We start from the raw sequence: 24,265 nt of genomic DNA, 5'->3' as shown, positions 1-24,265 counted from the left end.
TCCAAGCTATTAATTGCATCCTCAAAACATTCTAAGCAATTAGTAAATCACTGGTCTCCTTTCATAAATCCACATTGTGAGAAAATGTGGGTCCTTTAGAGACACAGAGAGAAGTAATTATCATGAGAAATAAGGAAGTGGCAGAGACATTGAGCAAATGTATTCCAAATATCTTCATGTCAGATGATACAAAAACATCCAAAAAATGATGGGGAACTAAGGCTGCAGTGACGATGAGGAAACTGAGGAAATTAGTATTGAAACATCACTGGAGACATTACTAGGACTGAAAACTGACAAGTCCCCTGGACCTGATGACCTACATGCTAAGGCTTGTCACAAAACTATCATACTTTTCATAATCTTATTGCATGCTTATGGGTGTGAGTGTGGAATGGTTATTTCTGTGTGACTGATTTAATTGAATTAGAGTCAGATAGACTGCAAGGGTGAACTTATCAAAGTGGATAGTTGTACAAGAGGCACTTGAAACTCTAATGTGAGAGATAGGGTGTGAATGAAATTTGCATTTTAAGGTAAGTGGAGAGGTGTTTGGTTTTCAAAGGGATGGTAGAATGTGTATAACTAACAAGATAAATAGGTCAAGATTATTACGTTTATTTTTCCCAAAAGGTAAAAGGCTATATTGACAACAGGAAAGAATTTTATTTTATTGGAAAAGATAAATTTTCAAAGACTTGTAGAACAAGGGGATTTTACATATTAAAGAGAGAGAAACATATATAAAGAAGGATGGAAGGTGATGTGGGGGGTATGGTGTTGTAATAACTTGAAACGTATACTATGTCAAGCAGCCTTGCGGAAAGGTCTGCAGCCACTTTTGCAGAAGTCTGCTGTGTCCAGTAAGTAAAGTTGTTTTAAAAGCCTTTAGAATTCCACTGTCAAGTGGGTTCTGTAGTAACCTTGCTGGATTGATTATTTACATTTAAAAGCTATTTTGGACTGTTGCCTTAAAGAGGATGTGTATTTGGGAGTCAGGTTAATTAGGAATTTTGAGATTTGTTGTAATATCAAGTAAATGTAACCTTATTTATGTGTTTGAATTATTTTCTTTTGTTAATATATGTTTTAATTTAATTTTTAAAATCACTAAAGTTGTTAGTGGACTCCCTACTTCTGAATTCAGTGCACAAATCTTCTCATAATAAATACAAATTGCAAAACCATTATGATAGTGTGGCCAAGTTTCCCTTGTGGATTTGGTCCACCTGGCATATATCACCTACTACACCGTAATAGGCTTTAAAAGAGGGGGCTAGAGATATAATATTTTTATTCATTCATGGTATTTGAGCATCACTGGATAGGCCTATATTTATTGCCAATCCCTAATTGCCCTTAAGAAGGTGGTGCTGGACTGCCTACTTGAACCGCTGCACCTCATGGGTGAACGTATATCCAGAGTGCTGTTAGGGGGTTGGCTCCAGGATTTTGACCCAGCGACAGTGGAGAAACAGTGATATATTTCCAAATCAGGATGGTGAGTGGCTTGGAGGAGAACTTCCAGGTGGTGATGTTCCTATCTGTCTGCTGCCCTTGTCCTTCTTGATGGTAGTGGCTGTGGGTTTGGAAGATGCTGTCTAAGGAGGCTTGGTGAGTTCCTGCAGTGCATCTTGTAGATGGTATACACTGCTGCCACTGTTCATCAGTGGTGGAGGGAGTGAAAGTTTGTGGATGCCAAGGGCCAATGGTTAGATTCTCTCTTGTTGGAGATGATCATTGCCTGTGTGGTGTGAATATTATTTACTACTTGTCAGCCAAAGCTTGGATATTGTCCAGGTCTTGCTGCATTTGACCATGGACTGCTTCAGTATCTGAGGAGTTGATATAATCTAATTTGAATGAGTCAATGAGTCAAATCAGTGCTGATCTTCATTACCTAGCTTATACTTTTCGTAATTGCATTTAATCTTTTTGCAAAAATTATTTTCCGTCAAAGTGTCTGCCCCAACGATGTTACCTTGATTGGCCTGTGTTTATCCCTATCCTTGTTTTAATCAAGGACAATCTTCAGATATCTGGCACTGCGCCCATATTGGAGGATTGGAAAACTGTGTTCACAGCCTCCATTATTTCAATCTTTACTCCCACAGTGACCTTGGATATATCATAACCCAACCAACCGTTTTTTCTTCCTTGAGCACGACCATGCATTTAAGAATGTCCTCTTTATCTATTTTATCCAGCGTCATAACGTAATTCTTCTCGAAGCTAAGTTGGCACAACCATCTTCTCCACTGAAGACAGATGCAAAGTGTTCATTTATACATCAGATATGCCTTCTATTTCCACAAGAAAATCTCATTCTTGGTCCCGACTTGACTGCACTCTTCCTTTGACCAGCCTTTTGCCATTTATATGTTTTCAAAAGACGTTTTATGTTAGCCACTAATTTATTTTCATATTCTCTCCCTTTACCCTCTTATTCCATTTTAGGTTCCTCTGTACTTTAATATTCAGCTTGACCCTCAATTGTATTATGAAATTTACATGTGCCATTAGTCTCATTTTTCTCTCTCATTTTGATCACTCTCTGTCTTTTGGCATCCAGTGACATTCTTCCTCCTCCCCACCAACTCCCCACCTCCCCACCAACACACATGCGCACACATACAAACTTTGGGAATGTATCTGTTCTGCACCAAACCAATTTCATTCTGCAGACCTTCAGTTGCTTCATTACTACATTGCTCTGATTCTAATCCATCTGGGACTTGAGCAATTTTCAACTTACTAAAGCTAACCTTCCCCCAATATGTTTATGGTTTTTTGTCCTTGTCCACATTCAGATCTATTTTAAAGTTGATGATGTTATGATCACTGTTCCCCTGGAGGGATGCTTAATACGTACCCCTGATTCTCAAAAGTACTGAATTCATATAACACAAGCAAATTGCAACGCAAGACATGAAGAAACTGACAACCAATAAGTGACAAGCATAAATTAAAATTTACCAACATTGGAGGAGAGATCCTCCAAAATGTACAATGCAAGTCCATCGAATGCCACGTGACCTATGTAAGTCTCTGGTAAATGGCAAATCCAAAAATGCACGTCAGGAAGAAAGAGTTTGCGATTATGATGGACCTTTCATTATCTCAGGACATCGCAACTATTTTCAACCAATGATGCACCTATGAAGTGCAGCCAATATTATAATCTAGGGAGCGTGGCAGCCAACCTGCAGAACAAGGTTTTAGAAACCAATATGTGGTAAGCTCCGAGAATAAAAAAAACTTATCTACCAAAAAAAAACTTATCTACCAAAAAATGTTTTAAAGACATGTCCTGGTTTTCAGTTAAATGCAAATCAATCTTTCGCGGCACAGAGACCTAACTGGATACAAATGAAATGGAAACGAAACAAAATTCTTAAAAGAGGCAGAATTATTTTTTTCAGCACATTACATTCATTTCTAAAAGTTAAGGTAAAGCCAGATGAGTTTAGCATAGAAGAAGCAATGCTGTGTCCTATTCTGCCTCCTTCTGTGATTGTCACCCATCCCTCCTCTATCCAGCTTCCCACACTTCCTCCACTGACGCTATCCCAAGCCATTCCGACTGTGAAAGAACAAGCGACGTATATTTTAAAAAGTGATAACTGAGTTTAATACATGCAGCCACAACGTTACATTTGTACAGAGCAAAATTTCCGCATTTTACAAGCACTGTGTAGTTTATTCTAATGTTGAGATTCGTAACGGTAAAATTACGATAACAGCAGTTACTTCAAGTGAAGAGATTCGCTTCACCGCGATTGCATTACAAAGCTCTGGGGGAATAATTAAAGATCATTGGAAGCCATTTTATCCATCATATGCTTCTTTGTATTCCTTTCTTTTCTCAGTAGGATAATATGACATTTGGGGGCAAAAATACAGAAAAGGAGTCCAAAACTGGATGCCAAAATCGCAAACACTTCCACAGCTACAGTGTATTTACCAGGGGAGCTGATATACGCTGGAATGAAAGTTATTCACACAGCACAGAAGATAATCATGCTAAAGGTGATGTGTTTAGCTTCATTGAAATTGTTTGGAAGTTGTCGAGCTATAAAAGCAACCACAAAACACACACAAGACAGAAATCCAATATAACCGAGGACACAATAAAAGGCTATTGGCGAGCCTACATTACATTCAAAAACAATTATTTCCTTAAAATATTCGCCGTTCTTTAGAGGGTAAGGAGGTGATAATCTTAGCCAAAGCGTGCATATTAAACATTGCACCAATGTAAGTACACAAACAGATAGACGCTGTTGAACAGGTCCAAACCACCTCATCATGTTATTCTTCGGAAGGAGTGCATTAAAATGCCATCACCACAACAACTGTTTTACTTAAAACGCAAGAAATACAAAGAACAAAAATGATACCAAATGTTGTGTGACGCAATATACAAGACCAGATGGAAGGTTCTCCAATGAATGTAATTGAGCACAGAAAACACAGAAATAATGCAAAAAGAAGCAGAAAACTTAACTCCGCGTTGTTAGCTTTAACAATAGGAGTGTCTCTGTGAACATAAAACAAAGCAAATACACCGATCGTTAGGGAAGCTCCGAGCAATGCCAGTGTCAACAAAATAATCCCCATCAGATTGCCAAAAGAAAGAAACTCAATTTCCTTCAATATGCATTCGTCTCGTTGCCAGTTGGACCGGTATTCCCATGGGCATTTCATGCAATCTGGAGAATCTAAAAGAAAGGACACAAAATACATAGGAAAGAGAAAGTGGTAAAAAAAAACCTATAGTGCTGTGTTTATACTAAATAATGCAGTGATTAAAAAGTTCAGCAGTAATTATCCCAGCTCCGACTTTGTTAGTAACACAACAAATTGAGCAAGGATTTGTGTAATATTTGCTTTTCAATGAAAACTTCGAAGCTTTCTTTAAAATGTTCCTTCCCGCGTTTTCTTTCTTTTCGAAATCAGAGGAAATCAGTTCTCACCAAGCACTAAGCGAGCACATCCGACTCGCCCTTGTTGGCTCGTACCTGTGATGTTGCTAATTTCACCATCAGCGCATCTTATGCAGTCAAAGCAGCAAAGGGGTTGTCCTTTCCTTGTTGCTTTCCTCGTTCCATGGGGGCAGGTTTCGGAGCAAACCGCTCTTGGAACCTTATGATAAAGCAGAGGAAGTCCTTCTTTATTCATTCTGTGATGTTTCAAAATTCACCCCATTATTTAAGAAAGGTGAAAAGGAGAATTCAAGAAATTATAAACCTGTTAGTTTAACATGTGTTGCGTGGAAGTAATTGGAATCTAAAATTAATAACAGAGAGACCGGATACTTAGAGAACTTTGAGCTGATTGGAGACCCCTATTGTGCAGTTTTAGAAGGTAGGTCGTCTGTAACAAACCCAATACCCATCTGGTTCATTAATGAACTTTGGGAAGGAAATCTGCCGCCCTTACCTGGTCTGGCCCACATGTGACTCCAGACCCACAGCAATGTGGTTGACTCTTAAACGCTTTCTGAACAAGGGCAATTTGGGATGGGCAATAAATACTTGCCTGGCCAGCGGCGCCCCCATTCCAGGAATGAATTTTAAAAAATGACACTTTTGAGGAATTAAATTCGAGCTCAGTAAAATGAAATAATCAAAATAACTGATGAATTTTGAACTTTATAACTAGAGAACTGGAATAGAAAGGGGCGGACGTTTTTCAACAAGTATAAAAGCCATTGTTAGACCACATCTGGAATGCTGTGTTCAGTCCTGACACTGCACTTTAGAAAGAGGATATTGGACTTAGAAAGGGCGCAGCCCAGATCCACCAGAAGTTTACTTCAACTGCGTGATTAGATTATGAGGAGAGATTACATGAACTAAGATTGTATTTCCTGAAATATAGAAGGTTAACGCGCGAATTTGATTAGTTTGGGGGAATTTCAAAGACGTTGCTAGGATTGATGGCGGGAAACATTTCTGCTCGTAAACTAATGTAAGACATTAATTCAAATCCCACATCGGCAGCTGAGGAGTTTAATTCTAATTAATAAATAAACCTACAATAAAAATCCAGTATCAGAATAATGATCATGTAATGACCGGATTTGTGTGGTTCACTTATGTCCTCCAGGGACGGAACACTGCCATTCTCGCCCGGTTTGGCCGCTATGTGTCTCCAGACGCACATCAATGTGGTTGACTCTGAACTGTCCTCTAAAATTGCTAGCAAGCCACTAACTAAGGGCAATTAGAGTTGGACCACAAATGCCGCCTGTTCCAGCGACGCCCGCATCCCGAGAGTGAGAGAAAAAAATGACAGGCAAAAACGTAAAATCATAGCCAGACCATTCAAGGGAGAAAGTAGTAACAGTGTCAGTGAAACTCTGTCCCACAGAATGAAGTAGATGCTAGCCGAGTTAATGCTTGTAAATCTAAGATCGATAAGGTTTTGCTATCCAAAACGGATGTGGGTCATTCATGACCCCACTGAATGGCACAGCAGGCAACTTGGGCCGAATGGCCTACTCTTGTGTCGATGTTCTGCAGTCATCAGCAAATATCCTCACTTCTGAGCTTATGATGTAAACAGCTGAAGATGGTTGGGCCAAGGACACTACTCTGAGCAACTCTGGCAGTGATGTGGTGGAATTGAGATGATTGACCTCTAACAACCACAACCATCTTCCTTTATGATGGATATGAGTCCAACCAATGGAGATTCCCCACCGCACCCCCCCCCCCCCCCCCCCCCCACCCCGATTCCCATTGACTCCAGTTTTGCTCGGGCTCCTTGAAGCCACACTCAGTCAAATGCTGCCTTGAAATCAAGGGCAGTTGCTCTCACCTCACCTCTGGAGTTCAGCTCTTTAGTCCGTGTTTGAACCAAGGCTGTAATGAGGACAGAACCTGAGTGACCCTGGCGGAACCCAAACTGGGCGTCAGTGAGCGGGTTATTACTAAGCAAGTGCCGCTTGATAGCACTGTTGATGACCCCTTACATCACTTTATTGATGGTCAAGAGTAGACTGATAGGGCGGTAATTGTCCGGGTTGGATTTATCCTGCTTTTTGTGTGCAGGACATACCTGGGCAATTTTACACATAGCCGGGTAGATGCCAGTGTTATAGGTGTACTGGAACAGCTTGGCTAGGTTCGTGGCAAGTTCTGGAGCACAAGACTTCAGTATTATTGCCGGAATATTGTCAGGGCCCATAGTATTCACAATGTCTGACCATGATCGTCGATCTGCAGTCACAATTATTAATGGCTTTGCCTCTATTTACCATTGTGTTTTGTAAGCTGAATCATTACAATTACGGTGCACATTCTGATCAACGTTGGCTCTGCTGATCGAGTTTTGAGTGTCCCTTCGAATTCTATCATTATTTCGTGTACACAAAATTATATTTATTAACTGATCACTTAACTGAGCAATATAAGTCACAAACTTAAATTTAGAAACACAGACAATAACCTGGACATCTGAAGCCAAGATATAACTCGACTAAAGTAATAAAGTCAAAAACAGAATTACCTGGAAAAACTCAGCAGGTCTGGCAGCATCGGCGGAGAAGAAAAGAGTTGACGTTTCGAGTCCTCATGACCCTTCGACAGAACTTGAGTTCGAGTCCAAGAAAGAGTTGAAATATAAGCTGGTTTAAGGTGTGTGGGGGGGGGGGGGGGGGGCGGAGAGATAGAGAGACAGAGAGGTGGAGGGGGGGTATGGTTGTAGGGACAAACAAGCAGTGATAGAAGCAGATCATCAAAAGATGTCAACGACAATAGTACAATAGAACACATAGGTGTTCTATTAAATTCAGAAAGGTACGCGGCTGCTTTCTTCGATCTTATCTACGCCACTAGGAGTCCCTTTAGTGTCCCTACCGTAATTTGACCTCCACTCCATACAATTGCTTCGTCCTTTATCACAAATTCTTGGCCAAGAGGAGCTGATCCGTCATAGACCCCGACACCGACAATATCCACGCCGCCAGCCGCAGTCAGCTTCCAGTTTACAATATCATATGTGGCCACTGGATCTCCGTTTTCATCAAAGTGGATATTTTCACCGATCTTGGTAGCGAAATTGACCGTTTTCATGTAATGTAGAAGCTTTAAAATGGGATCAAGAATGGAGAAGTTAACAACACTTTGTTTAAAAGAAACTTGAAAGATTTCATATCGCCTTTAATTCCGATAAGAATAGAAACCAGCTTATAAAATTCCTATTTTAAATTACCCAACTGTTTAAAATATTGACCGCTTACCTGCCACGGTTGAAAACTTGAGATATTTGCACAACCTTTCTGGGGAAATGGTCCTTTGCCATTTTGACACGACAGCATGTTGTGAAGAGCGTGGGCTATTGCGTACGTAGCTTTATATACATTGTAAGTAACCCTGTACTGCGAAACATCAGTAAATCCATTATGCGCTGTCTGCAAAATCTCTCTTCCGGTGCATTCTTTCAGCAGAGGAGATGGCTTTTTATGTCGAAGGGTCATGAGGACTCGAAACGTCAACTCTTTTCTTCTCCGCCGATGCTGCCAGACCTGCTGAGTTTTTCCAGGTAATTCTGTTTTTGTTTTGGATTTCCAGCATCCGCAGTTTTTTTGTTTTTATGGCTTTTTATCTGTTGTGTTCTCTGTGCTCATCAGTGTACAGCTGAAGGTTGATTCCCAGAACTCCTTCACTAAAGGATTGCCTGGATACAGAGAAGGATTGACGCCCATGAGAAATTCTCTCAGTCCTGGAATATCTACCTGGCGAATTGCAACTCCGATTGCGCCAGAGACAAAACGTCTGCTTTCTGCCTGAGGTAGGAACTGCGTGGATATCCAAGCCTCGCTTCCTATCCATTGTACACCCGTCACGTTCTGTCGTATAATCTCATTCAATAAAACTGTCATTTCCGCAGGCGCGACGAAGGCCACGATGACTTTGGTGGAAGATTTCTTAACAGCGTCTACGATTCTAAGTAACTTGTCCCTGTGGTATGTTCTGTGAATAGACTCGGAGAAAGCAATGCAAACACCTAATTGTTGGACAGCTTCGGTGAAAGCTTGCATCCCAAAGTTACCATAATCATCATTATTTTTAATCGTCCCGATCCATGTCCAGCCAAAGCGCTGTACGAGATGAGCTAACGCTCTTGCCTGGAAATAATCGCTCGGTATTGTTCTGAAAAATGATGGATATTTCCTCCTGTTACTCAGGCAAGCACAGGTGGAAAAGTAGCTGACCTGTGGAGAATTAAAATGGAAGCATGTGAAATGTTCCTATATCGACTCTGTTAATTCTTCATTGACTTCCAGAAAATGATGGAAATACCCAGGTGAGGCTGCAGCTGTGAAAAAAATCTTATTCTTACAGGAAACCCTAACGAGGGGTTGAAAGCTGTAACTAACTCAGACTTCCTGTTTTTCATAGGTTGTAAAACTCACTAGTGCGTGTCTCCATGCTTTAAAAAACGTTCAGAGATTTGCTGGATTGAAACCAGGAGCCTGGGGCTTCAGTTATGTGGATGATATATATTTGCTGGGATTGTTCCCCCTAGAAGAGGAACAAATAATTTGATCTCCACTCGAGTGGGAATGGCAATGGGGAAAGAGCAGAGGAGTGGGGTTAATTGGAGAGCTCCTCCAAAATACATTCAGGTTTATCTTTTTTTCTGTGCGACAGGATTCTGTGGTTCAAACATCTGCCGGATTTTATATGTTCTTCATTCATACTTTTCCTGTGATTTAGGCTGCGCAGATTGAATTAAGAAAACTAACTTTCAAGTTAGTTCATTCACCACTGAATACGTCTCTTCAGCAACATTGAAATGTTTCATAATGGGAAACAGAAATGCAATAAAATCAGATTACACAAAGCTGGAGCCAATAGGACAGAGGGAATTAAAGACACATATACAACCCCAGTGAATCAAGTAAATAAAAGCAAAATACTGCGGATGTTGGCGATCAGCAGGTACGAGAAAAACTCAGAAGGTCTGGCAGCGTCTGTGGAGAGGGAAACAGGATGTTTCGCGTCCAATATGACTCGTCTTCGGGACTGTTGCGAAGAAAAGGCCTATTGGTCTCGAAGCGTTAATTTTGTTTCCCTCCTGGCAGATGTGGCCTGGCCTGCTGAGCTGTTCCAGCACTTTCTGTTTTGATTACGAATCAGTTGGAGGTACAGAACGCGGAACACGGTGCTGAGAAACAGAACAAGTTAGTTCTGAAGCGAATATCTGACCAGTTAACGCTCGGTGAATCTAAAAACTGTCCTCATGCCTCGCCAGTATTTTTCAATCTGCGATCAGCTAAAAGAAATAGATCGGAATGGAAATCGCTGATACCACAGGGCTTTGAGTGGAAAGCAGTGGTAATAATGGAATAATGGGATAGATCTTTCAAAGCGCGGAAACATACAGCATGAGCCGAATGGCCGCTGTTATATTATTCTGTGATTTTTATAAAGAAGCTCATTGGGCCCTCTTGTACGTTTCCGCTCGGAGGAAGAGTTATTTAATCAATATCACTGACCTACTTGTCGTCGTAGCCCTGCATATTTTATCTCCTCAAATATTTATTCAATTCCTTTTTGAAACTTATTGAATCTGCTCCCAAAACCTTTCAGGCTGCATTCCAAATCATAACTCGCTACCTTAAAGAACTATCTTCACCTCCGTTCCGATTAATTTGTTAATTATCTTAAATCTGTGCCCTCTAGATACCAACCCTCCTGACAGTGGCGAGGTTTTCTCCCTATTCACTGCATCAACACATCCCAATTTCTGCAGAGCTGGTTCCATTGGATTATCGCAAAACATGGAGAGCGCACTGTTACCCGTCCATATTTTAATGTTGAAATAGGTCTTGGCTATTGTGTCTCATGCACTATTCAACTACCTGATATGTGTGTCTGAAATTAAGATCAGACATGATCTTGCCGGCTTCTCGCGATAATTGGTTTTATCAACAATTACTAGAAATATAGGGTATAGCGGAAAGGCTAAAACTGGTCCAATATCGGCAAAAGCCAACCTTATTTTCTGGAGCGAAGATATTTGGCAATTACTAACTATGTGTGAAACTTTGTTCAGTTTATGAGTTTTTGGACTTTTAAAAGTTCGACTTCTTCCTAAACCTGAAAAGAACCCCGGATAAGCAACCGTGTCACAATCCGCTGACAAGGGTGGTGCTGTTGTTGGCTGGCGCACTGACCTCTACCTCGCGGAGGCTGAGCGGCAACTCGCAGACACTTCCTCCTACCTCTTCCTGGACCGTGACCCCACCACTGAACATCAAGCCATTGTTTCCAGGACTGTCACTGACCTCAACTCCTCTGGGGATCTTCCTCCCACAGCTTCAACCTGAAAGACGCCCAACCTCGGACGGCACGCTTCTATCTCCTACCCAAAATCCACAAACAGAACTGCCCGGTAGACCGATCGTCTCAGCTTGTTCCTGCCACACAGAACTCATTTCTCGTTATCTTGACTCCCTTCTCTCTCCCCTTGACCAGTCCCTTCCCACCGACATCCGTGATTCCTCTGACACCTTACGTCACATCAACAATTTCCAGTTCCCTGGCCCCAACTGCTTCCTCTTCACTATGGACGTCCAATCCCTCTACACCTCCATCCCCCATCAGGATGGTCTGAGGGCCCTTAGCTTCTTCCTCGAACAGAGGCCCGAACAATCCCCATCCACCACTACTCTCCGTCTGGCTGAACTTGTTCTCAGGCTGAACAATTTCTCCTTTAACTCCTCTCACTTCCTCCAAATAAAAGGTGTGGCTATGGGTACCCGCATGGGCCCCAGCTATACCTGTCTCTTTATGGGGTATGTGGAACATTCCTTGTTCCAGTCCTACTCTGGCCCCCTTCCACAACTCTTTCTCTGGTACATCGATGATTACTTCGGTGCTGCTTCATGCTCTCGGCGGGACTTGGAAAAATTTATTAATTTTGCTTCCAATCTCCACCCCTCCATCATTTTCACGTGGTCCATCTCTGACACTTCCCTTCCCTTCCTTGACCTCTCTGTCTCAATCTCTGGTGATAGACTGTCCACCAATATCCATTACAAACCCACCGACTCCCACAGCTACCTCGACTACAGCTCCTCACACCCCGCTTCCTGTAAGGACTCCATCCCATTCTCTCAGTTCCTTCACCTCCGTCGCATCTGTTCCGATGATGCTACCTTCAAAAACAGTTCCTCTGACATGTCCTCCTTCTTCCTTAACCGAGGTTTTCCACACACGGTCATTGACAGGGCCCTCAACCGTGTCCGGCCCATCTCCCGTGCATCCGCCCTCACGCCTTCTCCTCCCTCCCAGAAACATGATAGGGTCCCCCTTGTCCTCACTTATCACCCCACCAGCCTCCGCATTCAAAGGATCATCCTCCGCCATTTCCGCCAACTCCAGCATGATGCCACCACCAAACACATCTTCCCTTCGCCCCCCCCCTATCGGCATTCCGTAGGGATCGCTCCCTCCGGGACACCCTGGTCCACTCCTCTATCACCCCCTACTCCTCAACCCCCTCCTATGGCACCACCCCATGCCCACGCAAAAGATGCAACACCTGCCCCTTCACTTCCTCTCTCCTCACCGTCCAAGGGCCCAAACACTCCTTTCAAGTGAAGCAGCATTTCACTTGCATTTCTCCCAACTTAGTCTACTGAATTCGTTGCTCCCAATGTGGTCTCCTCTACATTGGAGAGACAAAACGTAAACTGGGCGACCGCTTTGCAGAACACCTGCGGTCTGTCCGCAAGAATGACCCAAACCTCCCTGTCGCTTGCCATTTTAACACTCCACCCTGCTCTCTTGCCCACATGTCTGTCCTTGGCTTGCTGCATTGTTCCAGTGAAGCCCAACGCACACTGGAGGAACAACACCTCAACTTCCGACTAGGCACTTTACTGCCTTCCGGTCTGAATATTGAACTCAACAACTTTAGGTCTTGAGCTCCCTCCTCCATCCCCACCCCTTTTCTGTTTCCCCCTTCCTTTTGTTTTTTTTTCCAATAAATTATAATGATTTTTCTTTTCCCACCTATTTCCATTATTTTTAAGTATTTTAAAATACTTCATGCTCTCCCCACCCCCACTAGAGCTATATCTTGAGTGCCCTACCATCCATTCTTAATTAGCACATTCGTTTAGATAATATCACCAACTTTAACACCTCTGTGTTCTTTTGTTCTATTGTTGGTGACATCTTTTGATGATCTGCTTCTATCACTGCTTGTTTGTCCCTACAACCACAACCCCCCTCCACTTCTCTCTCTCTTTCTCCACACCACCCTCCCCCACCCCACCTTAAACCAGCTTATATTTCAACTCTTTCTTGGACTCGAACTCAAGTTCTGTCGAAGGGTCATGAGGACTCAAAATGTCAACTCTTTTCTTCTCCGCCGATGCTGCCAGACCTGCTGAGTTTTTCCAGGTAATTCTGTTTTTGTTTTGGATTTCCAGCATCCGCAATTTTTTTGTTTTTATCTGTGTTTAATTGACTGCCACTGCTCTTCAAGAAATGCCTACTTCCTTGAAGATGTTCTGTTCTTCTCTGCGACAAGATTTCCGTATCTCTCTTTTGCCTTGCTCACCTTCATTGCTTTCCATTTCCCTCCTGGTGTTTGACAAGGTGTTTACTAAAACCCGCTTTCACAGCCATATCTCCTTTCTCAGTGACTGTCTCCGTCTCAGACTTATCCCACGTGGATTTCAACTGAAATTCCACTCCTCATGTTTTGAACCCACCCAGGATTACAGGTATCTCCGGGATATAAAACGTTTCTCGGACTGCTGTTCCCGTCACATTCTGAAATCCCCACTCAGTGCCATGCGCCGCCATATGAACACACTCGACCTCTCTCTCCAGCAGCACCGCCGTACTCTTTTTCAAAGCTGCGCGTGCCCCCAGTTTTATTTTATTCTTTGGCTCATCCGACGCCTCAACAAGAAACTTTTTCTCTTTCTCTCAAGTGCTAAGGAACGCAAGCTCCAACAACTCATCGACACCAACACCTATCTAGGACCCTCCACCCCTGCCTGTCCCTCCTTCCCCACCCCATCTTCCAATCCCAGCCCCAGCCGTGTATTCACTATACACCCTAAGCGTCCCCTATCAGATGTTCAACATTCAGTGCTCAGCAAAGGATTTAGTTTCATACCCTTACGCCCTCACCTCAATGAATTTCGGGCTTGGCATGATGCTGAACTCTTCTTCCACCGTCTTCGTCTCCGGGCTCACTTCTTTGGGCAGGAGTCCTCTCCCCATTCAACAGATCCTTTCACCCACCTCCAATATTCTCCCTCCACCTGGACCCCTCCCTCTGGATTCTTACCTTCTCTTGATCTTTTCATTGAGAACTGTCGGTGCGACATTAGTCGTCTCAATTTCTCTGCTCCTCTCACCCATTCTGACCTGTCTCTCTCTGAACTTACTGCACTCCATTCTCTCAGGTCCAACCCTGACATTGTCATCAAACCCGCTGACAAGGGTGGTGCTGTTGTTGTCTGGCGCACTGACCTCTACCTCGCGGAGGCTGAGCGTCAACTCGCAGAGACTTCCTCCTACCTCTCCCTGGACCATGACCCCACCACTGAACATCAAGCCATTGTTTCCAGGACTGTCACTGACCTCATCTCCTCTGGGGATCTTCCTCCCACAGCTTCCAACCTGATAGTCGCCCAACCTCAGACAACCCGCTTCTACCTCCTACCGAAAATCCACAAACAGAACTGCCCCGGGAGACCGATCATCTCAGCTTGCTCCTGCCCCACAGAACTCATTTCTCGTTATCTTGACTCCCTTCTCTCTCCCCTTGACCAGTCCCTTCCCACCGACATCCGTGATTCCTCTGACAACTTACGTCACATCAACAATTTCCAGTTCCCTGGCCCCAACTGCTTCCTCTTCACCATGGACATCCAATCCCTCTACACCTCCATCCCCCATCAGGATGGTCTGAGGGCCCTTAGCTTCTTACTCAAACAGAGGCCCGAACAATCCCCATCCACCACTACTCTCCTCCATCTGGCTGAACTTGTTCGCAGGCGGAACAATTTCTCCTTCAACTCCTCTCACTTCCTCCAAATAAAAGGTGTGGCTATGGGTACCCACATGGGCCCCAGCTATACCTGTCTCTTTATGGGGTATGTGGAACATTCCTTGTTCCAGTCCTACTCCGGCCCCCTTCCACAACTCTTTCTCTGGTACATCGATGATTACTTCGGTGCTGCTTCATGCTCTCGGAGGGACTTGGAAAAATTTATTAATTTTGCTTCCAATCTCCACCCCTCCATCATTTTCACGTGGTCCATCTCTGACACTTACCTTCCCTTCCTTGACATCTCTGTCTCAATCTCTGGTGATAGACTGTCCACCAATATCCATTGCAAACCCACCGACTCCCACAGCAACCTCGACTACAGCTCCTCACACCCCGCTTCCTGTAAGGACTCCATCCCATTCTCTCAGTTCCTTCACCTCCGTCGCATCTGTTCCGATGATGCTACCTTCAAAAACAGTTCCTCTGACATGTCCTCCTTCTTCCTTAACCGAGGTTTTCCACACACGGTCGTTGACAGGGCCCTCAACCGTGTCCGGCCCATCTCCCGTGCATCCGCCCTCACGCCTTCTCCTCCATCCCGGAAACATGATAGGGTCCCCCTTGTCCTCACTTATCACCCCACCAGCCTCCGCATTCAAAGGATCATCCTCCGCCATTTCCGCCAACTCCAGCATGATGCCACCACCAAACACATCTTCCCTTCGCCCCCCCTATCGGCATTCCATAGGGATCGCTCCCTCCGGGACACCCTGGTCCACTCCTCTATCACCCCCTACGCCTCAAACCCCTCCTATGGCACCACCCCATGCCCACGCAAAAGATGCAACACCTGCCCCTTCACTTCCTCTCTCCTCACCGTCCAAGGGCCCAAACACTCCTTTCAAGTGAAGCAGCATTTCACTTGCATTTCTCCCAACTTAGTCTACTGCATTCGTTGCTCCCAATGTGGTCTCCTCTACATTGGAGAGACCAAACGTAAACTAGGCAACCGCTTTGCAGAACACCTGCGGTCTGTCCGCAAGAATGGCCCAAACCTCCCTGTCGCTTGCCATTTTAACACTCCACCCTGCTCTCTTGCCCACATGTCTGTCCTTGGCTTGCTGCATTGTTCCAGTGAAGCCCAACGCACACTGGAGGAACAACACCTCAACTTCCGACTAGGCACTTTACAGCCTTCCGGTCTGAATACTGAATTCAACAACTTTAGGTCTTGAGCTCCCTCCTCCATCCCCACCCCTTTTCTGTTTCCCCCTTCCTTTTGTTTTTTTTTCCCAATAAATTATAATGATTTTTCTTTTCCCACCTATTTCCATTATTTTTAAGTATTTTAAAATACTTTATGCTCTCCCCACCCCCACTAGAGCTATATCTTGAGTGCCCTACCATCCATTCTTAATTAGCACATTCGTTTAGATAATATCACCAACTTTAACACCTCTGTGTTCTTTTGTTCTATTGTTGGTGACATCTTTTGATGATCTGCTTCTATCACTGCTTGTTTGTCCCTACAACCACAACCCCCCTCCACTTCTCTCTCTCTTTCTCCACACCACCCTCCCCCACCCCACCTTAAACCAGCTTATATTTCAACTCTTTCTTGGACTCGAACTCAAGTTCTGTCGAAGGGTCATGAGGACTCAAAATGTCAACTCTTTTCTTCTCCGCCGATGCTGCCAGACCTGCTGAGTTTTTCCAGGTAATTCTGTTTTTGTTTTGGATTTCCAGCATCCGCAATTTTTTTGTTTTTATCTGTGTTTAATTGACTGCCACTGCTCTTCAAGAAATGCCTACCTCCTTGAAGATGTTCTGTTCTTCTTTGCGACAAGATTTCCGTATCTCTCTTTTGCCTTGCTCACCTTCATTGCTTTCCATTTCCCTCCTGGTGTTTGACAATTTGTTTACTAAAACCCGCTTTCGCAGCCATATCTCCTTTCTCGGTGACTGTCTCTGTCTCCGACTTATCCCACGTGGATTTCAACTGAAATTCCACTCCTCATGTTTTGAACCCACCCAGGATTACAGGTATCTCCGGGACATAAAACGTTTCTCGGACTGCTGTTCTCGTCACATTCTGAAATCCCCACTCAGTGCCATGTGCCGCCATATGAACACACTCGACCTCTCTCTCCAGCAGCACCGCCGTACTCTTTTTCAAAGCTGCGCGTGCCCCCAGTTTCATTTTATTCTTTGGCTCATCCGACACCTCAACAAGAAACTTTTTCTCTTTCTCTCAAGTGCTAAGGAATGCAAGCTCCAACAACTCATCGACACCAACACCCATCTAGGACCCTCCACCCCTGCCTGTCCCTCCGTCCCCACCCTTTCTTCCAATCCCAGCCCCAGCCGTGTATTCACTATACCCCCTGAGCGTCCCCTATCCGATGCTGAACATTCAGTGCTCAGCAAAGGATTTAGTTTCATACCCTTACGCCCTCACCTCAATGAATTTCGGGCTTGGCATGATGCTGAACTCTTCTTCCACCGTCTTCGTCTCCGGGCTCACTTCTTTGGGCAGGAGTCCTCTCCCCATTCAACAGATCCTTTCACCCACCTCCAATATTCTCCCTCCACCTGGACCCCTCCCTCTGGATTCTTACCTTCTCTTGATCTTTTCATTGAGAACTGTCGGTGCAACATCAGTCGTCTCAATTTCCCTGCTCCTCTCACCCATTCTGACCTGTCTCTCTCTGAACTTACTGCACTCCATTCTCTCAGGTCCAACCCTGACATTGTCATCAAACCCGCTGACAAGGGTGGTGCTGTTGTTGTCTGGCGCACTGACCTCTACCTCGCGGAGGCTGAGCGTCAACTCGCAGAGACTTCCTCCTACCTCTCCCTGGACCATGACCCCACCACTGAACATCAAGCCATTGTTTCCAGGACTGTCACTGACCTCATCTCCTCTGGGGATCTTCCTCCCACAGCTTCCAACCTGATAGTCGCCCAACCTCAGACAACCCGCTTCTACCTCCTACCGAAAATCCACAAACAGAACTCCCCGGGAGACCGATCATCTCAGCTTGCTCCTGCCACACAGAACTCATGTCTCGTTATCTTGACTCCCTTCTCTCTCCCCTTGACCAGTCCCTTCCCACCGACATCCGTGATTCCTCTGACAACTTACGTCACATCAACAATTTCCAGTTCCCTGGCCCCAACTGCTTCCTCTTCACCATGGACATCCAATCCCTCTACACCTCCATCCCCCACCAGGATGGTCTGAGGGCCCTTAGCTTCTTCCTCAAACAGAGGCCCGAACAATCCCCATCCACCACTACTCTCCTCCGTCTGGCTGAACTTGTTCGCAGGCGGAACAATTTCTCCTTCAACTCCTCTCACTTCCTCCAAATAAAAGGTGTGGCTATGGGTACCCACATGGGCCCCAGCTATGCCTGTCTCTTTATGGGGTATGTGGAACATTCCTTGTTCCAGTCCTATTCCGGCCCCCTTCCACAAGTCTTTCTCCAGTACATCGATGATTACTTTGGTGCTGCTTCATGCTCTCGGCGGGACTTGGAAAAATTTATTAATTTTGCTTCCAATCTCCACCCCTCCATCATTTTCACGTGGTCCATCTCTGACACTTCCCTTCCCTTCCTTGACCTCTCTGTCTCAATCTCTGGTGATAGACTGTCCACCAATATCCATTTCAAACCCACCAACTCCCACAGCAACCTCGACTACAGCTCCTCACACCCCGCTTCTTGTAAGGACTCCATCCCATTCTCTCAGTTCCTTCGCCTCCGTCGCATCTGTTCCGATGATGCTACCTTCAAAAACAGGTCCTCTGACATGTCCTCCTTCTTCCTTAACCGAGGTTTTCCACACATGGTCGTTGACAGGGCCCTCAACCGTGTCCGGCCCATCTCCCGCGCATCCACCCTCACACCTTCTCCTCCATCCCAGAAACATGATAGGGTCCCCCTTGTCCTCTCTTATCACCCCACCAGTCTCCGCATTCAAAGGATCATCCTCCGCCATTTCTGCCAACTCCAGCATGATGCCACCACCAAACACATCTTCCCTTTGCCCCCCCTATCGGCATTCCGTAGGGATTGCTCCCTCCAGGACACCCTGGTCCACTCCTCCATCACCCCCTACTCCTCAAACCCCTCCTATGGCACCACCCCATGCCCACGCAAAAGATGCAACACCTGCCCCTTCACTTCCTCTCTCCTCACCGTCCAAGGGCCCAAACACTCCTTTCAAGTGAAGCAGCATTTCACTTGCATTTCCCCCAACTTAGTCTACTGCATTCGTTGCTCCCAATGTGGTCTCCTCTACATTGGAGAGACAAAACGTAAACTGGGCGACCGCTTTGCAGAACACCTGCGGTCTGTCCGCAAGAATGACCCAAACCTCCCTGTCGCTTGCCATTTTAACACTCCAACCTGCTCTCTTGCCCACATGTCTGTCCTTGGCTTGCTGCATTGTTCCAGTGAAGCCTAACGCAAACCGGAGGAACAACACCTCATCTTCCGACTAGGCACTTTACAGCCTTCTATACTGAATATTGAATTCAACAACTTTAGGTCTTGAGCTCCCTCCTCCATCCCCACCCCCTTTCTGTTTCCCCCTTCCTTTTTTTTTCCAATAAATTATATAGATTTTTCTTTTCCCACCAATTTCCATTATTTTTAAGTATTTTAAAATATTTTATGCTCTCCCCACCCCCACTGGAGCTATACCTTGAGTGCCCTACCATCCATTCTTAATTAGCACATTCGTTTAGATAATATCACCAACTCTAACACCTATGTGTTCTTTTGTTCTATTGTTGGTGACATCTTTTGATGATCTGCTTCTATCACTGCTTGTTTGTCCCTAAAACCACACCACCCCCCTCCACTTCTCTCTCTCTACCCCCAGCCCTCCCCACGCCCCCCCCCCACCACACCCCCCCTCCCCCCCCACCACACCTTAAACCAGCTTATATTTCAACTCTTTCTTGGACTCGAACTCAAGTTCTGTCGAAGGGTCATGAGGACTCGAAATGTCAACTCTTCTCTTCTCTGCCGATGCTGCCAGACCTGCTGAGTTTTTCCAGGTAATTCTGTTTTTGTTTCACAATCCCACATACTGTCCTGAATGGAGGAGTATCCTTACCGTGACCTGAGAGCCACTCCATATTATTTCACTTTCGCTTATGACAAATTCTTGTCCTGGCAATGCAGATCCATCATAGTACCCAACCGTTACAATCTTCGTGCCACCCAATGCATTTGGCTGCCAATTGACAATGTCATAGGTTGGGACAGGGTCACCATTTTCATCAAAATATACCGTTTCGCCAATCTTAGTTGTGAATTTTACTGTTTTCAGGTAATGCAGTAGCTTTAGAAAGGAAATAGAATGGTTAGCACGTATTATCCCAAAAATTATTTCAAATATGCAATGTGGAAAGTTACGCTCATGTTAGTATCAAAGTCAGGTTTCACTTTCAGAAAGGTATTTTTATCAAAAGTGGTCTCTCCTCATAGGTCAAACAGCATGAACTATTCTTTACCTGCCAGGGTTGGAAGTTTGAAATATCTGCACAGCTGTTATTATAAAATGGTCCTTTACCAGGTTCGCAAGAGAGCATATTATGGAGCGCATGGGCTATAGCATAAGTGGCTTTATATACATTGTAAGTAACTCTGTACTGGGTCACATCTGTAAATATATTACGTGCAGTTTGCAAATCCTCTTCTGCTGTGCACACCTGGATCACCGATTCCGGTTTAGTTCCAGTTGTTTTGTTTTCCATGTTCTCTAGCGTAAAGTTGAATGTTCTTTCCCAAAACTCCTTCACCAAAAGGTTCCCTGGGTATACAGCGGGGTGAACTTGCGGGGAGGAATTCTCTCAGCCCCGGTAAATTGACTTTATAAATTGCAATTCCAATTGCGCCAGAGAGGAATTGTCTGGTTTGTTTTTTTCTGGTGGGAGAGGTGACGTTGTAATCCAGGCTTCCCTTCCGACCCACTGCACTCCGGTGATATTTTGCCGCGCTATTTCTCGGAGCAAAATGGACATATCCGGTTGGGACAGAAAGGCCACAATGACGGCTGTGGAAGATGTCTTTATGGTATTCATAGTTTTGAGCAACTTTTCTTTAGAGTACGTTTTATAGAAGGATTCGGGGAAAGCGATGCAAACGCCCAGCGTCGCACGATTTTCACGGAAGCTTGCATTCCGAAATTACCATAATCATCGTCATTTTTAACTTTTTCGAGTACAAACACGTTTCCATCTGTTCCTATTCAGATGAAGTTACATTGTTTCATAGTCTGCCATGGTCAGATTTGAACTCTTGATACTCTTTTGAGTAAACCTGTTTCCATCTGTTTCAGATGAAGTTACATTGTTTCATAGTTTGCCATTGTGAGATTTGAACTCTTGATCTCAGGGTTACAAACCCAGTACCATAACCACTTGGCTATTAGGCCAAGCTAAAATTATGGCCAGTGACCCTGTAATTTCCATCTGTTTCAGATGAAGTTACATTGTTTCATAGTTTGTCATTGTGAGATTTGAACTCTTGATCTTGGGGGTTATAAACCCAGTACCATAACCACTTGGCTATTTAGGCCAAGCTCTTGATACTCTTTTTGAGTAAACCTGTTTCCATCTGTTTCAGATGAAGTTACATTGTTTCATAGTTTGTCATTGTGAGATTTGAACTCTTGATCTTGGGGTTACAAGCCCACTATCATAATCACTTGGCTATCGTCCCAATTCCACATCCATCCAAATGACTTACGATTTGGGCTAACGCTCTCACCTGAAAGCAATCACTGGGTATTGTTCTGAAAAACGACGGATATTTGATTTTGTTGCTGAGGCGCACGCAGGTAGAGATGTAGCTAACCTACAGGGAAGGGAAAATGGATAGCAGATTATTCTTCATCAAAGTGGAAAGTAACCCCCGAATTTATATAGTACTTTTCAGGGCCCCAGGGCATCACAAAGCAATTTATATCCATCCCAAGTATTTCTGAAGTGTAGCCAAGGTTGGAATATAGGAAATACCGCAGTCAAATCGCGCGCAGAAATTTCCCCGATAGCGATGAACTAAATGACCAGTCCATCCGTTTAAAGTGTCGCTTGAGGAATGAACGTTGGTCAGATACCTGGGAACTCCCCTGTTCTTTTTACCATTTTTATAATGGGATATGTGTGTCCACATCGGATGGGCCTTGGTTTAAAGACTTATCCGAAGAACAGAGGTAGCCACAACCTCCCGGCTCAGAGGCGCGAGTGATAACCGCTGAGCTGGAGGTGACGCGCTAATAATTCATGTTATATTGTACTGTTAATTCCACTGGAGAGTCAAAATATTGCAGTATTCTCAGACGATGGGAGTTTACATCGGTAGGCAATTGCTTTCCAGCAAAATCCTTAGAATCACTCAAATCTATTCTGTTTTTATGCCATTTGCTGACATTCTTTGGTATAGGTCATTCATGACTCTTGTCAGCTCTCCTCCTCCCGTCTCCTTCAGAATAAATTAATAGGCTCTGAAGCTTGCGGGGAACTGTGGCACACGGTAATAAAGATACCTACAACCACCCCCCCCGACCACCCCCCCCCCCCCCCGCCCACCGCCACTTCTCTTCTCCCCCCCCCCGCCACCCCCAACCTTAAACCAGCTTATATTTCACCCCTCTTCTAATATTCACTCAGTTCTGTCGAAGGGTCATGAGGACTCGAAACGTCAACTCTTTTCTTCTCCGCCGATGCTGCCAGACCTGCTGAGTTTTTCCAGGTAATTCTGTTTTTGTTTTGAATAAAGATACCTCACTCATCCTATCTTACCTTATTACCTTAACTGGCAAATCAGAGCAATAAAGGTTTTACTGATGAGCTGGAACTTTCTCTCAAGGCGAGTAAGTTAATTGTCGCATTTAAGGGATTTCTCTTAAATGCGACCCATATAATGACTCGGGTCATTATAACCATTGGTGAGCTCAAATGGAATTGTTAGATAATTAGCATTAAATTCCAAAGGAAATCAAACAAGTGAAAGGATCTTCGTGGTTATATACATACATGAGGAAAAACTATTGTGGGCTGTTTAACATCGATAAAGGAAATCTGAAACGTATCTCATAGTATTGGACATCCCAAGCCTTAACGTCGAAATTTCAATTATCAAAAAAAACACAATAACGTTATAATTCAGTGGTCCTAAATAAGTTAATTTTGCAAATTTGAACTCCAGAATAGTAAAATAATGAAGATTCAACAACAACCATAAGAATGATCTAATCAGTTTTATAACTTGAAGTATAGAATTTGAAATTCTGTTAGTCTACAAACGTATTTATTAAAATTGAGAAGCTACAAAATACACTTTGTATTTTTGACAAGAGTCATAATTATTAGTTTCATTTTCTGTATTTATGAGCAAAGCATTGCACCTCAATTTTTTTTAAATAATGTTGATTTCTTGTTTTACAAATTAATATTCTATTGCTAGTTCTTAATTTTGATGATATACTCCGTTATATATTTTACCATTGGGATTCTGAAAGTACTGATTAAGTTCGCGATGGCTAAAGACTGCGAGATCCTGAATCTCCAACAATGGCCGAAACGTCAGGGGCTGTTCTGCAGGTAACACTGGATGCTACTTTTCCCAGTCTGTTTAAAAAGTCAAAGGCTGCTTTTATAGATATTGGAGGATTACCACAGGAATCGTATATCCGGTAACCCAGGGTCACATTTGGAAGCAGCTGAGGGTCTTTGTTTATTTCCTCTATAGCAAAAATCATCGCCATTGCAAACCTGTATCGACAACTGCGAAGAGGGCAACATAGTTTTAGTTTCTGAAACAAACACATTCATTATTGAAAATACATGCCCGTAACTGCACTATAAATATCTGTAATATATTATGACCAAAATATACTCTATATACAAACTTTCAAAATTGACACCATAACATGCTGATTTAGAGAAAACTGAAAAAGGCGATATGTGTTGGACAATATTTTAAGCAACATCGGTCAAAGCATCCATTTGCGAACCGAAATCACTATCTTGTCCCGTGGGTTTTGCTGAATTTGAACAGAAATAAGTGAAAGCAGTGCCAAAATAAATGGATAAAAGTAAAATACTGCGGATGCTGGAAATCTGAAACAAAAACAGAAAATGCTGGAAAATCTCAGCAGGTCTAACAGGATATGTGGAGAAAAGCTCTGAAGAGGAGTCATAAGGACTCAA

The 24,265-nt window shown here is 44.1% G+C and overlaps 1 pseudogene; it reads right to left on the bottom strand.

Moving 5' to 3' along the window:
* Nucleotides 1-3,806: 3,806 nt before the first annotated feature.
* On the bottom strand, nt 3,807-23,826 carry LOC121292539 (annotated as a pseudogene).
* Between the last annotated feature and the right edge of the window lie 439 nt (nt 23,827-24,265).

This window comes from Carcharodon carcharias, chromosome 2, assembly GCF_017639515.1.
Source record: "Carcharodon carcharias isolate sCarCar2 chromosome 2, sCarCar2.pri, whole genome shotgun sequence".
Taxonomy (NCBI): Eukaryota; Metazoa; Chordata; class Chondrichthyes; order Lamniformes; family Lamnidae; genus Carcharodon; species Carcharodon carcharias.
This window is presented reverse-complemented; position numbering and strand designations above follow the sequence as displayed.